Source organism: Aptenodytes forsteri, unplaced genomic scaffold, assembly GCF_000699145.1.
Source record: "Aptenodytes forsteri isolate BGI_AS27 unplaced genomic scaffold, ASM69914v1 Scaffold137, whole genome shotgun sequence".
Classification (NCBI taxonomy): domain Eukaryota; kingdom Metazoa; phylum Chordata; class Aves; order Sphenisciformes; family Spheniscidae; genus Aptenodytes; species Aptenodytes forsteri.
This window is the reverse complement of record NW_008796221.1, coordinates 5,513,654-5,527,265: the sequence shown is the minus strand read 5'-3', so window position 1 is coordinate 5,527,265 and position 13,612 is coordinate 5,513,654.

Below are 13,612 nucleotides of genomic sequence, written 5' to 3'. Positions count from 1 at the left end.
GTGTTGGCTGCTTCTAGAAACATGGGGCAAGAAACATAACTCCAAATTATGAGCAAAATGACAGGACTGCTATATCGTTAAGCAGAGATGCTGGCTAGCACTACATTTGATGACAGAATGTGAGTGCAATGGGAAACAGAGCCATAATTGTGAACGAGGCCCTTGGGCTCAAGTCCAGCAAGTCACTTAAGCACGTGTTTGCCTTCAACCAAGGGAGCTAACCCAGAGGTGTTTAGTTTTTAGCTGTACATCAATACTTTCCTAGAAAAGGGTTACCACGCAGAAATTAAACAAATTGCTACCTAAACACTCAGAGCTAACCACGATTGGTCCAATGTTCTGATTCAGCAAATACAGTCTGCCTGGCAGCAATACACTAATATTGCTACCTAAGCCTTTAGCCTGATGAAGGTGCTGGAATTTTCCACTCAGGGCTCTCTGTTCTCTATCCCCTAGGACAGACACAGTCTAGCATCTCTTCAGTTCTCATTATTTCATAAGCAACATTTTTTCCTATCACAAAAGGATATTTTTACCAAAATTATATTTTTTTATTTACACCACATTCAAGATTTACTTCAGCTTTATCGCGTGAAATAAGATATCTAAAACTTGTAAGAACAGTATCATATCAAGGGTGCTATCAGAGCTTGTTACCTTTGTACTCCTGAAACACATCTGAAGCTTCTTTTACATCTGTCCACAGTTTCAATTCACTGAGAAGCCTGAATGACATTTTGTGAACAGTTTTCTCATGTTATTGTTTAGCAAATTGTAACTCTCAGTGTTACAATTTTTTCACCCTACCTGCAGATTTTGATATGGTCAACATTAGAATAGGATTGTTCTACCAGCAATTCCCATCTGAGCAGACCTCTGGCTTTTTTCTCACCTCCATATTATCACATATATCTTATTTCATGTTTACAGCAACGCCATCCATACCAAGATGTATGTTTGGCCACTAACACCTGTAGCACTTTTTTTCCACATCAATGTCTACCTACCCACAAATACCACTTCCTACTTTACATCTTGCACTGTCACAGACAGTGAGCTACCCATGAATCCTAGTGTATTAACTTCTGCCCAGTGAAACTGAAACTTTAACCACCCTAGTGCCTGCTGGAAGGGCAACACAGCAGGGCACAAGCAATGCAGGAGCGTTCTGAGGTGCAGTGATAATAGCTTCCTGCCACAGGTGGAGAAGCTGACAAGGAGACATGCTCTGCTGGACCTGATGCTTATAAACAAGGAAGAACTGGTCAGGAATATGAAGCCTGGGAGCAGCCTTGGCTGCAGCGACCATGAGATGGTGGAGTTCAGGATCTTGAGAGAAACAAGACATATAGCAGGCTTACAACCCCAGACTTCAGGAGAGAAGACTTTGGCCTGTTCAGGGACCTGCTTAGAAGAATCCCATGAGATATGGTCCCGAGGAGAAGGTGGCTCCAGGAGAGCTGGCTGATTTTCAAGATGACTGGTTTGGTGGAAAAGGGAACATCAGTGATATTCTTTATCTTGTATTTTTCAAGGCTTTGTAAGGCTTTTTCTCCCACAGCATCCTCAAAGACAAGCTGATGAAGTATGGGTTACCAAAACAGAGAGCGAGGTGGACAGAAAACTGGCTGAACTGCCAGGCTCAAAGGGTTGTGACTGGCAGCATGAAGTCCAGCTGGAGGTCAGTCATTACTGGAGTACCCCAGATGTTGATACCTTGGGCCAATATAATTTAATATATTCATTAATGACCCCAATGACAGGACAGAGCGCACCTTCAGCAAGCTTGCAGATGATACAAAACTGAAGAGAGTGGTTGATGCACCAGATGGTTATGCTGTCATTCAGAAGTACCTTGACAGGTTGGAGATATGAGCAGACAGGAACCTCATGAAGTTCAACACAGGGAAGCACAAAATCCTGCACCTGGGAGAAACAGCCCCATACAACAGTAAACACTGGTGATTCAATCATCTGGAAAGCGGCTGTGCAGAAAAAGACCTGTGGGTCCTGGTGGACAAAAAATTTGAACATAAGCCAGCAACGTGTCCTTCTGGCAAAGAACGCCAGCAGCATCCTAGGCTGCGTTACGCAGAGCATAGCCAGCAGGTTGGGGGACGTGACTCTTCCCCTCTCCTCAGCACTGGTAAAGCACACGTGGAGTGCTGGGTCCAGTTCTGGGCTCCCCAGTGCCAGAAAGACATGGGCATCCTGGAGAGGATTTAGCAACGGGACACTAAGATGATTAAGAAATTGGAGTGCCTGACATATGAAGAATGGCTGAGAAAGCTAGGATTGTTCAGCCTGGAGGGAGGAAGATGGGGTGGGGAAATTGCATCAATGGATATAAACACCTGATGCGGCAGGAAGTAAATAGGCAATGGGCGCAAACTGAAATACAAGAAATTCTGTTTAAACATAAGGAAAAAAAAATTACTGCAAGCACGATCAAACACTGGAACAGGTTGCCCACAGAGGTTGTAGAGTTTCCATCCTTGGAGATATTCATAACCTGACTGGACATGGTTTTGGGCAACCCGGTCTAGGTGACCCTGCTTGAGCAGGGGGGTTGTACTCTATGATCTCCAGAGGTCCCTTCAAGCCTCAACCATTCTGTGGTTCCATAATGGTCCCTTATGTTATTATTCACACAGAATGTATCTTTTCCAGTAATTAATTCGTGTGTTCTGGCAACATCAGCCTCATTTACAAATTAAGAAGCAATTTTAATCAGTCTTAAACAGAAAACCCACTCAAACAAATCAGAAGAAACAAAAACTACTGCTGCATACAGAAGGCACAAACCAAATCAGTTCAGAGGCTTGGTTTTGGCCAAACTGTTCCAATAAAATGAGAATATAATATCAAAACATTTCTATCCAAGGTTTTAAAAACATGCACTCCTTCTTCCTGTTCAAAAAGACATAGCAACACAAAACAGCTTCCTGCTAACCCCAAACAATTCAGGTCCTGATTGGGATACATACTTTCCACATTCAAGTCTGTTAAACTTCAAGCAGATTGGTTAGTATTTGGAAGAGCCACACAAGTTTGTAATGTAAATCTAGACGTAGAGAGGTCTTAAGATCTCCAGTTCCTTTCTCATTTCTGTACACATGCCCAGACTCTTCCAGATACTATGAGCATATACAGAACAACAGAAGTTCAGTCCTGCCTCTGTTTGTCATGGTGAAATAAATGATAGAGATGTATTTGACTAACTGAACAGGGCTCAACTCTAAATCAGTTATCCAGATGATGGCAAGTGTTAGTCTGAAATACTACCAGAGGTCACAACCCAAGTTCACGATCACTCAGTATGAAGGTTTTTAAACTGTAGATTGAACACTTCTGATTCTGTTTGAACAAGGAAGTTATACTGCACTGAATCATGAGAACCATCTAACACAAAAGTAAACCTGAGGGAGGATACGATAGGATCTTGTGTTTAGCTGTGGTTCACAACGGATACCAGAATATAGAGAACAAATCACATGCCATTAAAAGAGGTCCTAAATCTACCCCAAAACTATAGCTGGATGCATCATTTTCTGCATTCCATGTCATCTCACCAACTTCATCTTAACAGCCCCGCATAACCATTTTCTCTGGTGATCATTTTGAATACTAAGCTGTAGATAATACAATAAAGATGAAAGTCTTTAATATCATCCATCCTTTTTGCAAAAGCACACACAGAGCAAGGATTGAGATGCTTGTGTTTACAACAGATGATATGCATTGTCCATAGACTAGCAAAATAGCAGCATTTCGTGACTGGCTGAAGTGTCTCTCCAAGTGTTTGCTGAATAGCAGCATGACAAACTGCCAACAGAGATATCCAAGGCTTGGAAATTCAGCCTTGCCCTTCACTCCCAGCTCCATGCTTGAGGAAGAGCAAAAGCAGGTACTGTCATTTTCATGAAGACAAAGCTTACCACTATGATTTCTGAAAACTCCCAGACCTTTATCCAAAGGAAGAGAAAGGCAATCTCTGGGCATCTGAGTCTTAATTAATAGTGGAATACTGCTCTCGGACAACCTTTGAACTTCACGGCAGGAGTAAAATTAAAAAGCTATAAGAAACACTGCCATTAATCTTATCAGCCAGATAAGAGTTGAGCTGGAGTAGTTAAAAGCTGTATGCAAAAGACTTAAGAGTTCTTTATCTGACTGATAAAGGCTTGTCTTACGTCTTTACTGCTATTATCAAATTGAAAGTGTTAAAGGAAAAAAAAAGTCAAGCAAACATCAATTTATAATGCTATCACTAATAATTTAGTACTTTCTCTTGTCAATCTTAGATGATAAAGGAGGGCTGTCAAGCCATCTACACTGATTCTTGTAGAGGACAATAATTTTTGATCCAGTCCACATGAATTAGAATGCAGCCATAAAATTTATAAGGACCATAATTTGGCTGCTATTCCAAGCAAATATCAATTTATAATGCTATCACTAATAATTTAGTACTTTCTCTTGTCAATCTTAGATGATAGGAGGGCTGTCAAGCCATCTACACTGATTCTTGTAGAGGACAATAATTTTTATCCAGTCCAACATGAATTAGAATGCAGCCATAAAATTTATAAGGACCATAATTTGGCTGCTATTCCTTAGATTCAAAAAATGACTATGGAGAGGGGGAAAAAAAAAAAAAAAAAAGAAGCTGGAGACATGAAGAATAGTGTACTGTGTGACTATTTCAGCTTTAATAGGCTTATAATTACAAAATGGGACACTTTTGCTCCTAACCTTGTCTATCTAATCTGAATGTATCTGAACTACCTAATGCAACAGGGGGGAGTCAGTGGCAGATCCATTGACTTGCCTGTTTTAAAAGAGCAGAAAACCTTTCTTCTGGTAGCTAAGCATGGAGTTGCTTTAAATAGTGGAAAAGCATGGGTGGACAGTACTAGTACAGCATTATAGTAGAAAAACGCATCTGTGCTGGGGAATTCCAAGTTCAATCATGAACTGCAAAGTCTATGAAGTATTTTGTATCTTTAAGCTTACAAATACAGGTGACTGCCGTCAGCCAAAGGGCTGGTAGAAATACTACCACTCTATGTAAAATATGTTCTCCCAAATGCACACTGAAAAGCAGAGTTATTGCAAGGTCTGTTCCTACTGTCTGAAAAGGCTAGACACAAAAACTGAGGCAATTTTAGGAACCACATGTTCTCTCACTTCTTTCTTTCCTCTCTGGCCTCATTCCCCAGCACCCTATGCCCTTCCACTTATCACCTTGAGTGATATGTATAAAATTAGACCAAGCCGGAAGAGAAGTTTTTTTGAAAACAAACACAAAGGTGTAAAATGACTGGGTGGGGTCATAAGGAATGTGTTCTCCTAGTTTTCTTGGACTGTGCTTATCATCTTCATTCCTCTTCCACTACTCCCACTGAATCCACTAATGAATGGATTGTTTAGACCTGTAGCCTTCATGTAAAGCTTCACAAATTTAGAAATAACTTGTGAAGCAAACAGAATTTTCCTTGTGTAGGTCCTAAGCTAAGAAATGCACTCCAGGAGTGAACCTTTTTGGGGTGTGGGGGGGGAGGTGTGTCGTGGTGGCGGAAAAATCGGGACCTTGAATTCCTATACAGCTTTTAGACAGGCAAAATTTCCACTCTACTCCACATAGAAAGGCGAGATGGCTATATAAACTGTGTTGGGTCGTGTGATAAAAGCTCCTCTGCATACCCACAGAGTTACTCAGAGGGACAATGGCAGGATGGAGAGCCTGGATAATACACTGCTGGGCTACTCCCAGGTCCATCACAGGAGCCATCAGCCCATCAAAGGTTCATCTTCACCAGTCCAGAGCAGCACAGGAGGGTCACTTATGGGACCATGGGAGTCCCTGCCAGCTCAGAGCGTGAGCGCATCTGTGTATCTCTAAGAGTAAGAGCACAGGGCAGGCAGCTTTTGGGACCTGGGAAGTCCTGGCCAGCCATGTGTGTGTGCATATGATGGTCTGTACCAGCAACTGGAGTGGGGCTATGGCCTTGAGGGCTCATAGGCCCAGCTGCCAGCAACTGGGGAGACTGGGCTACAGGAGCTAGCTACTGGGTAGACTGAGTGTCTGAGCCCAGTTGCTGGAGGGATCCACCTTGTACAAACGTGTGTGTGTATCTCTAGATATGTATATATATTCTCACTATTGGACCTCCAATCCTGCTTAGCCAGAGAGGGGAAGAGGATGAGGCTGTCAGTGTTGCCTGTCTAATCTGTGTGACTTGCCATGTATATATGTAAATATGTTGTGTATATATATGTGTTCTCTGTGTGTATGCCTGCTGGGAATACATCTTCAGCCTCGATACTGGTTGGACCTGGGGATATGGAGCAGCAGCAGCTGTCGCCTCACCTTCCTCAGGCTGCTGGATTCAGTATGATATATTTTCCTCTAATAAACTGATCTTATCCACTGAAAAGAGCATAACAACAACATGCGAGGCACAGAGATCCTCGTCTCAGAAAATGGTAACAAATTAGACCTATATAAAAAAAAGATTATGTAACTGATAAGGGTTTTTTATATTTCATGTTTCTTGCCAAAAAATACTTTAGCTTCTAAAGATTTACTTCAGGGACTAATGAATTCATTAGTATCTTAATGGTATCTCTTATCAACCAGCAATCTTATATTTGTTTTCAACAAGACAATGTTTTGGGAACCTGTTGTGATGATTGAGCTGCTTAATCAATTCCATATAAGACAAACACCTGGAGCACTTTGAGCAGCAGAACACTGGTCTCCTTCCCTCTCAGATATAGATAAAAGATAAGATGGCTTCTGTTTCCAGTGCAAACACGCTGATGACCATGAGAACCCATGGAAATATGATCATTCTTATTCCTGCTTTTTGTGGCTTTAGCGACCTTGGGTCTGAATCTGCCATCCTCACCCCTTTTGAAATCCAAAAGCAGTAGCTAGTGATAGTGGAATCAGATAAGTTAATCAGAATGGTACCATGGCTGATGACCCCTTTGTCATGCTTAAGCCAGCTGATAAGGATGTACACACCCTCAGAGACAGGTAATCATTAGCTAGCTTCATTTTTCCAGAGGCAATCCACTGCCAAAAACTTTGTTGGAACAGTCTTCATCGTAAAGCTCCAGGTGATGATCAGAGGAGAGAACATAAATCAAGATCATGCACACACACCAAGCTAACTCAGAATAATTTCTACAGTTCATGTGACCTCAGTGCACCAATGACCTCCAGCAGCTGGACCATCTTTTCTGGCAAATTGGAACAAGCAGACATCAAACAAGTGTCTGTGCAGAAGGGAGAAGTTACACGATACACTTCCTTCAGCAGAGAAGCCACCAAGAGTCCTCCCCCTCTGTATCTGCTTCTCAAGTGCTGCATCAAGCTAAAAATAAAATAAATAAAAAAAGCAGAAGGTTGTTATTTGTAACCAGAATAATTTCACTCATCATGCTTACAGTGCAAACCTCTCAAGCCACAGAGGAAGCCGAAGGGTAGTAAAACACAGTCACAGGAAGAAATGACTGGGGTGGGGGAAGAAGAGGGGGTTTAGGATGGAATTATAAATTTATATTCCAGTTTCACTGCTGAAAACAAGGTATGAAGTAACTATCTTGCTTAACTAATATGAGCTTTTGAAATGTTTCCAAGGATCTTCTACGAGGCTCTTTTCCTAACAGTTTCTGAAGGGATTTGCCCCTCTGCAGAACAAGCTACAGCCGTTGCCCATGCCTGAAGAAATTCCTGAAGAACTGTTGCTTCTGACAAAGCCAACAAAGAACTTCAGCATAGGGCATACACTCTTTGGGAAAGTAGTAATGATAACTATTTAGCTCAGCTGCAACTCTTCCTGCTAGTTTTGAGAGATAAGTTCGACTTCCCTATCCATGTTAGGAACTGCATTTGGAAGAAACATTTCATTCTTGGCAGCTACTTTATAACACACGTTTTCTGTGTATATCTTTTCTGCACTAGGTATCAAACCAAATCCTACATGAGCAGTGAGTAGGATGTGACTTGTGACAGATCCTGTCCCCATTTATGCAACTGCTGCTTGGTTAAGATTATATTATCCAAGCGATAGCGTTCTCCTGTCTCCTATGTACATAAGGGTGTTGCTTCATGTTCTGAAGGTGATTGCCAGCCAGTGGGAATGACCTTCCTCAACATCTTGATGCCGAGGTTACACATAAAGGCCATGAGTGAGCAGCAAACACAGGCCAATACTGCTTTTCCTTGAAATATTTAAAATTCGTAGTAAGCAAGATGAACATGTAGAGAAGTTTCTCTGATAAGTATTTCACAGCAACCCCCTGCTTTATTTGAAGACTGACCTTATGGCTTCACATTTCTTCTGTGGCTGATGACAGAGCTCACATTTTAATGCGAGACAGCCCTGTATCTGTTCTTAACTACACAAGTAAAAAAACTAACCTTCATACAGCTAAAGAAATGACTCCACAATCCCAAACAGAACAATCAAATAAGATGGACAATATACCGAAATTGCTTTGGACCAACACTAGTTACTGGTTGGCGCTGAACATGTCCATATGTTGAAGGTTCTATGCTACAGAGTACAGGAATGATAAAACAACCTACCAGGCTCATGTCCTTGCAGTTGTACTTTAATTTTACTAGGCTATCGAAGCACAGGACTTTCAGATGTGTTGGTCAGGTCTTCATAAATCAATGGCATTTATTAGGTAGAAACGAAGATACGTATATTCTGTGAAGAGCTCTAAGAGAGTAGTGGTGTTCATCATCCAAGCATGCAGTAAAGCTCAGAATCCACCTACCAAAACATCATCTATACCAGATTTATAAAGATGTCAGTCACAGTGTTTAGTTCAAACAGGTCCGTAGGGACAAAGAGTTCTCCAACTGACTCTTCAAGTGTGTTTGGCTGAACAACCCAGCATGAATGAATTCCTGCTACAGCTAACATTAAAACAGGGTGCCATAACGAAGGAACTGGAAGAACAACAAGGGTGTCTGGGCTGAGGATCACCAAATGAAATGAAGAAAGGTTCATTGAGTAATTTTCCAGTAACTTCTTCCTGCAAGAACCTTCCTTCCTCAGAAACACATATGCAAGAGAAACAAATGTCATCAGAAAGTAGGGAAAAAGAAAATCAGACTCGCAACATCTGTAGTAAGTTAAAGTCTTAAGTCACCTGTTCAGCTATACGGACACAAATACAGCACCATCTATAGCACTGCAATGCCATAGTGAAAAAAGATCATAAGCATCGATTCTAAACATGAAACTGGCAAAGAAATAAAAACAGAAACACATAATACAGAACCAAAAACAAGAAAACAAGAAGTATAGTGCAAAATTCCAACTGAACAATGAAATGGACCAGAGACAGAACAAAAAGAAACAGTAAACCTGAAAGAAATAGGGAGGGCTTAGAAAACAATGTTATGTCAAAGCTGCGTAGCTATGGCACTACCCTAATAAAGCAGGAGATGCGGGGTTAAATCCCGACATGCTGAAGTGGTAACTGAACTCAGGTCTAGCTTTCTTTGGGAAAGGACTTTAAGCATGTTATGCCGTAACGTTATGACAGCAGCAGCAAAGCTTCAGTATTTAGAGAAGTTATTACAGACGCGTGTATCTATGAAAGATCTGTGGTTTTGTTCCTGACGTGACTCTTCAGACGTGCCTGAGCTTTGCAGAGCTCCGTGAGAACAGGAACAGGCAGTTCCCTGTGGGCACCTCTGAGTAGCAATCCAAGTTTTCTCCTGGATGGTATATGGAGTTTTGAATTCTGCTCCATGAAAACAAGGTGCCCAAAACTGAAATTTTATAATGCCTAATCAGCTCAATCCTTAATTTGATCTGGCCCTACTAGATTGAACTCCAGCAAGGATGTTTCAAATGACAGACACTGCAATCTTTGATTTGGATTGGAAAATTCTGTCCATGCTTTAGTTATGAGAGGTCTTCTGAGGAGTTCTCAAAAGTCCCAGCCCTGCCTCAGAACCTGATTTCCATAAAATAAATGAAAATGAACAATTTGACCTTAGCTCTAGCCCAGCTTAGGTGTCAGAATCTCAGGTTTTCAATTAATAGATTAAAATCCATTAATTAGCTAAAAAAAAAAAACCCAACCCAAAACAACCCTCAACAACACATGAACGCAAACAAAATTGGACATACAAAATGGCAGGCAACAGTCAAAGCAGAGCAGCAAAACTTGATCCACTGCCTGTGCAAAACTGGCAAGAATTCTTCAGAGAAGGCTAGAGAGACTCCACCCAGGCAGTGAAAATACAGATTCATTGTCAAAAAACTCCCAAGAAGGCAATCACACTACTGTTTGTCACATGGAAGGTCTTTCCAGCTTGCTACTGCACAAAACAAAAGAAACAGTTAATGCAAGTCTTTGAGAATAATAGTTCAAGTTCCTGCATAGGCAGTTATTCATATATGTACTCTTACGATCATTAATAAAATCTAAATCTTATCAATGCAGCTGACTTGCAAAACCCATTCAACTGCCTGCACAAACTTACAGCTGTATCTTCGTACCCATGGAAATACTTGACATTGTCTGTCTACAGCTTTCTCATTGCGCAGGCACATGGAAAATAACTACAAGACCTGGACTTGGCTGCTGCTTATACTTCTGGAGAGCAAAAAGCTATAGATAACTACCTATAAAATAATAGCAATGGCAGGCCTTGTAGCCATATTAAGAAATACTGTCAAGAAGGACTATCAAGAAATACTATCTAGCAGGACAACATTATGCTGGCTAACAGATCTAGGGAAGGAAACACATCAGGATAAGGAAGGCATTTAATTCATTAAACTTAACTGGGAAATCAGTAGGCTAATTTGAGCTTGAGAATTTTAGCTTCAGCATGGTCTTCTTGTGCTAAAAGTTATGGATCTACCAAACGATCAGACAGAAAAACACATGCTTTAGAAAACCAGTTCTTATGGAAAAACTATATCAGCAATGAAACAGAAGAAAAAAATAGCAGTCAGCAGTTCATCTTCATCAGATTCAGAAGGAAGTGAACGCTGGATCATGGGGAAATGCATGAGAGATGCCAAAAGACCCTTCTGTAAAGCTATTCAGAAAAAAAGTGACTAGTATGAAGAAATGAGGGAACCCACAAAAGCTATTGAACCTTGAGTTGTGAATTAAAGCAACCCGTTTCAATGTTTGAGAGAAGATGGCATAATTACTAGACAAGAATGAAAGACTTTCTGGCTTTGTCCCCATGTGCTAATAGTGCGGGCAGAACGGACGGCTGAAGTAACACAAGCTCTTCCTAGGAATTTTGCATACTCTGATTTGATCATCAAATTGACATCTAATGTACATGCACAGATACAGTGTCATTGTAATGTCATTATTCCTTGAGACCCACTGTCCTTCCACTACTCAGCTAAAGGTCTGACGCTACCATGTAGGTCAATGATTTGAGAAACTGTCTGGATACCATTAAGAAGTTGCTAGGAAAGTTACCATAATGTAAATGCTTCAGTCACTGTGCATTCAAACTGGGAACTAGGGGACAATGATATATTATGCCTTAATAACTGCCTATTAAATCAGACATAGTTTGGGCCTAATTATTTCTGGTTGCAGCCAAATCCTGTCAAGTTTACAACATTATTTGTAGCTGCTACTACCGCCCTGACCTCTAGCTTGGTAACAACTGGCATAACCAAAGTCAAAGGTGAGCAAACCAGCGTAGCTAGGACAGCCTGCATAGGGGAGGGCTAACACAGAGAAAACATGGAACAAAAGAACCCCACCAAAACGTAGAGTGGAGGCTTGTCTTCTCCAGGGGAAAACTTCCTCAAGACACACAAAAAAGCAGCAGGCTCCAGAGTCACGAATTCCTCTGTAGCTCTCCAACAGGGTTGACTTTAGCAGATGATCAGCCAAACCAAGAGAGGCAGAGAAGCTCAAAGGACTCTGTGCTCTGGACAGATTACTTAGGCAGAGGAAATACCGTTTAGTGATCAGAACCCAAGCCTGGAAGTAGCAGCAGGTTTTTTTCTTATTGGACTTAGAGCTTTCCTTGACTGAAATGTGATTCTGGTTATAACCCAATATTGCCCGAGCTCCCCCCCCAAAATATACCTTTAAGTGTAGTGAAGCTTTTAGCACGAGACTGCTGAGTTTAAGGCCCTCAACACTATACAAGGGGGTATATGCTATCTGAAATGAATATGCTTTATCAGCTACCAACAGCAGCTTTGCACGGGTGAAACTCCATTCTCTCCCTATACCCTTTCCTCATTCCATTTCAGAGATGTTTCACAGTACATTGCAAGACAATTGATAAAATACTTCAGAAATACTGCTAAATGCAGAACTGGAACACCTATCGAGTCCTGAGGAGGCTTGGAATTGCCATAAACCAAGTATTTCAAAGTGCGATTACTGCCACTTGAGGAAGGCCAATGCGAGAGTTGATCCCCACAGAGTTAATTCAGTGCGAGTCACCTACATGTGCTTGCTTCTGAAACTGTACAGTTGATTACCTTAGTTTTTCCATTTCTATAGCAGCTAGTAAAGTAGCATCTTACTTATGAAAATTCTGTAATATAAATCAAGACACCTGTTAACCCAGAATACATTCTATTGCACATTTAGTAGAAGACATTTTAAGACTGTCTGAAAATTTTAGTCTTCCTTTGTGAAAGCTTCGGTCAAAAAAATTCCAGTGGCCAGACCCTTGTTAGGACTGTCAGTCATCCCCATCCAAACCAATGCTGTGCAACTGTGTTACTGTGACAGGTATGAAGAATTATGAATGTACATTCTACTGAGTCATCAGCAGAAATAATGGCAGTAATCTTTCAGTTTTTTCTTACTACTGGACTCTCTCTAAATGCTTGCCGCAACAGCCATTTGGGCTATCTGAAGTTTTGAAGCATCCTGAAAACAGCTTTCAACCATATTTCAATGTTCAGACAATTAAAAGTTTTACAATAGCAGTATGGGCACCAGCACAGCAAATTTAAGCCTACTTACTTTTCTGGCTGGCTTTTCCTCATTGCTTTCACTGATCCCTTCTAAGGAATTCAAAACGTTCTCACGGTTTGCAGACCGGGGGGGAGAGGGGGGGCGAGGGGAGGGGAAATAGTTCAATCAAGATTTTGGAAAGGTTTTGAAGATCTTTGGGTTGAAGCTAGTAACAAAACGCAAAGCAGTTATTTCTTGTTATTACAAGACTTCTCGGACAGTCGCTCTGACCTAAACCGGCAGCCCGTAGCTTAAAGTCAGAGGGTTGCAGTCACTAGAGGAGGAAATGACTGATCTCTCGACCTTCCTCTGTTTTCCCCTTTCATTTTTCTTTTGCAAGTTAGCCCGGGTGTTTTGCCTGTATCTTACAGTTACCAGCAGCGTGGGTGCTGTTTACCGCCCGGGCAACCTCTGAGCTTTGAGGAGCGCGTTAAGGAGGAGGCGCAGACCAGCCCGGCTGCCCCGGCAAGGCGCCGAGGCGAGCACCGCGTTCACGACAAGTGCCTTTCACACCGCTCCCGTCGCCCACGAAGCTCCGGCAGCTCCGCCGGGGCCCGGCAGGGAGGGCGCGGGGTGAGGAGGCAGGGGCCGGCGGAAAGAGGGGGCAAAG